This window comes from Oncorhynchus nerka, unplaced genomic scaffold (genome assembly GCF_034236695.1).
Source record: "Oncorhynchus nerka isolate Pitt River unplaced genomic scaffold, Oner_Uvic_2.0 unplaced_scaffold_915, whole genome shotgun sequence".
NCBI classification, from domain to species: domain Eukaryota; kingdom Metazoa; phylum Chordata; class Actinopteri; order Salmoniformes; family Salmonidae; genus Oncorhynchus; species Oncorhynchus nerka.
The window spans coordinates 236,440-240,451 of NW_027040389.1; the positions used below are offsets into that span (position 1 = coordinate 236,440).

At 42.1% G+C, this 4,012-nt stretch overlaps 1 pseudogene; it reads left to right on the forward strand.

Annotated features, from left to right (window-relative positions):
• LOC135570712 (huntingtin-like) overlaps positions 1–4,012 on the forward strand; it is a 98,621-nt pseudogene extending 94,609 nt beyond the window's left edge.

Genomic DNA, 4,012 nt, shown 5'->3' on the forward strand with positions numbered 1-4,012 from the left:
AATATCTAATGACGCCAGATAAAAACCCCACTAATTTATAATATCTTATATAGTCTGACGCCAGCCTAATTTGACGCCAGATAAAACCCCACTAATTTATAATATCTAATGACGTCACCATTTATAAACACCCACTAATTTATAATATCTTATAGTATTTATAATATCTAATGGCGTCAGATAAAACGCCAGATAAAACCCACTAATTTATAATATCTAATGACGCCAGATAAAACCCCCACTAATTTATAATATCTTATATAGTCTGCCAATGAGGTCAGATAAAACCCCACTAATTTATAATATCTAATGATAAAACCCCACGCCAGGTAAAACCCCACTAATTTATAATATCTAATGACGCCAGGTAAACCCCCACTAATTTATAATATCTAATGACGTCAGATAAAACCCCCACTAATTTATAGATATCTATATATAGATCCCCACTAATTTATAATATCACGACGCTGAGGTCATGATAAAACCCCACTAATTTATAATATCTTATATAGTCTGCGTAGATAAAACCCAATGAAGTCAGATAAAACCCCCACTAATTTATAATATCTATAATAGTCTGCACTAATTTATGATCGCCAGATAAAACCCCACTAATTTTATTATCTTATATATGCCAATGACGTCAGATAAAACCCCACTATTTATAATATCTTAATATGACGCCAGATCTAATTTATAATATCTAATGACGCCAGATAAAAACCCCACTAATTTATAATATCTAATGACGCCAGATAAAACCCCACTAATTTATAATATAATATCTAATTTATATGATCTTTATGACGCCAGATAAAACCTCACTAATTTATAAATCTAATGACGCCAGATAAAGACAAAACCCCCACTAATTTATAATATCTTTATATAGTCTGCCAAGATCGCCAGATAAAACCCCACTAATTTATAATATCTAATGACGTCAGATAAAACCCCACTAATTTATAATATCTAATGACGTCAGATAAAACTCTACTAATTTATAATATCTTATATTCGCCAATGAGGTCAGATAAAACCCCACTAATTTATAATGACGCCAGATAAAACCCCCACTAATTTATAATATCTTATAGTTCGTTAATGACGCCAGATAAAACCCCTCACTAATTTATAATATCTAATGAGGTCAGATAAAACCCCCACTAATTTATAATATCTTATACGTAGTAAAACCCCCACTAATCTATAATGCCAATGACGCCAGATAAAACCCCCACTAATTTATAATATCTAATGACGTCAGATAAACCCCCACTAATCTATAATATCTTATATAGTTCGCCAATGAGGTCAGATAAAACCCCCACTAATTTATAATATCTAATGACGCCAGATAAAACCCCACTAATTTATAATATCTAATGAGGTCAGATAAAACCCCACTAATTTATAATATCTAATGAGTCAGATAAAAACCCCACTAATTTAAAATATCTTATATAGTCTGCCAATGACGTCAGATAAAACCCCCACTAATTTATAATACTGAATTATAATATCTTATATAGTCTGATCCAATGACGTCAGATAAAACCCCCACTAATTTATAATATCTAATGATGGTCAGATAAAACCCCCCACTAATTTATAATATCTTATATAGTCTGCCAATGACGTCAGATAAAAACCCCACTAATTTATAATATCTAATACGTCAGATAAAACCCCACTAATTTATAATATCTAATGACGTCAGATAAAACCCCACTAATTTATAATATCTAATGAGGTCAGATAAAACCCCACCAGATAAAAAACTAATTTATAATATCTAATGACGTCAGATAAAACCCCCACTAATTTATAATATCTAATAGACGTCAGATAAAACCCCCTAATTTATAATATCTAATTTAAAACCCCATCACTCATTATGAGATATTTAGGCTTCTTTAGATTTCACATTTGTCTTTTCTGATTGGCTAATGTTGTTGTCTGTCTTATTTTGACTGGTTGTGATTGGTTAATTGTTGTTTCATCCCCAGCCATCGAGGATAAAGGGGTCCGATTGGCCACTACACAGACCAAGGGCGGAGCCTCTGGTTCACTGCACGACTCCTCTCTGCCTCCTTCCTGCTGACTGGACAGAAGAATGGTACTAGCCCAGGAGGTGTCTCTGAGAGGTGTCTCTGACCTGAGAGGTGTCTCTGACCTGAGAGGTGTCTCTGACCTGAGAGGTGTCTCTGACCTGAGTGTCTGTCTCTGGCCTGAGTGTGTGTCTCTGACCTGTGCCTGTGTGTGTCTCTGACCTGTGCGTGTCTCTGACCTGTGTGTGTCTCTGACCTGTGTGTCTCTGACCTGTGTGTGTGTGTCTCTGACCTGTGTGTGTCTCTGACCTGTGTGTGTCTCTGACCCTGTGTGTCTGACCTGTGTGTGTCTCTGACCTGTGTGTGTGTTTGTCTCTGACCTGTGTGTGTGTTTGTCTCTGACCTGTGTGTGTGTTTGTCTCTGACCTGTGTGTGTGTTTGTCTCTGACCTGTGTGTGTGTGTCTCTGACCTGTGTGTGTGTGTCTCTGACCTGTGTGTGTTTGTCTCTGACCTGTGTGTCTCTGACCTGTGTGTGCCTGTCTCTGACCTGTGTGTCTCTGACCTGTGTGTCTCTGACCTGTGTGTGTCTCTGACCTGTGTGTGTCTCTGACCTGTGTGTGCCTGTGTGTGACCTGTGTGTCTCTGACCTGTGTGTCTCTGACCTGTGTGTGTGTCTCTGACCTGTGTGTGTGTCTCTGACCTGTGTGTGTGTTTGTCTCTGACCTGTGTGTGTGTTTGTCTCTGACCTGTGTGTGTGTTTGTCTCTGACCTGTGTGTGTGTGTCTCTGACCTGTGTGTGTTTGTCTCTGACCTGTGTGTGTTTGTCTCTGACCTGTGTGTCTCTGACCTGTGTGTCTCTGACCTGTGTCTGTCTCTGACCTGTGCCTGTCTCTGACCTGTGCCTGTCTCTGACCTGTGCGTGTCTCTGACCTGTGCGTGTCTCTGACCTGTGCGTGTCTCTGACCTGTGTGTGTGTGACCTGTGTGTCTCTGACCTGTGTGTGTGTGACCTGTGTGTCTCTGACCTGTGTGTTTGTCTCTGACCTGTGTGTGTGTGACCTGTGTGTCTCTGACCTGTCTTTCTCTGACCTGTGCCTGTGTTTGTCTCTGACCTGTGTGTTTTGTCTCTGACCTGTGTGTTTGTCTCTGACCTGTGTGTGTTTGTCTCTGACCTGTGTGTGTTTGTCTCTGACCTGTGCCTGTCTCTGACCTGTGTGTGTGCCTGTCTCTGACCTGTGCCTGTCTCTGACCTGTGCCTGTCTCTGACCTGTGCCTGTCTCTGACCTGTGTGTGTCTCTGACCTGTGTGACCTGTGACCTGTGTTTGTCTCTGACCTGTGCCTGTCTCTGACCTGTGCCTGTCTCTGACCTGTGCCTGTCTCTGACCTGTGCGTGTCTCTGACCTGTGCGTGTCTCTGACCTGTGCGTGTCTCTGACCTGTGTGTGTGTGACCTGTGTGTCTCTGACCTGTGTGTCTCTGACCTGTGTGTCTCTGACCTGTGTGTGTGTGACCTGTGTCTGTCTCTGACCTGTGCCTGTGTGTGACCTGTGCCTGTCTCTGACCTGTGTGTCTCTGACCTGTGTGTCTCTGACCTGTGTGTGTGTCTCTGACCTGTGTGTGCGTGTCTCTGACCTGTGTGTGTCTCTGACCTGTGTGTGTTTGTCTCTGACCTGTGTGTGTCTCTGACCTGTGTGTGTCTCTGACCTGTGTGTCTCTGACCTGTGTGTCTCTGACCTGTGTGTCTCTGACCTGTGACCTGTGTGTCCTGTGTGTCTCTGACCTGTGTGTCTCTGACCTGTGTGTCTCTGACGTGTGTGAACTGTGTGTGTGTGACCTGTGTGTGTGTGACCTGTGTGTGTGTGCTGGGCTGGTCTCTGATAAAGTGGTCTCTGTGTCAGTGTGACCTGTGTTTGTTCTGACCTGTGCTGTCTCAGCTGTATCGGAGCAGCAGTCTCTGA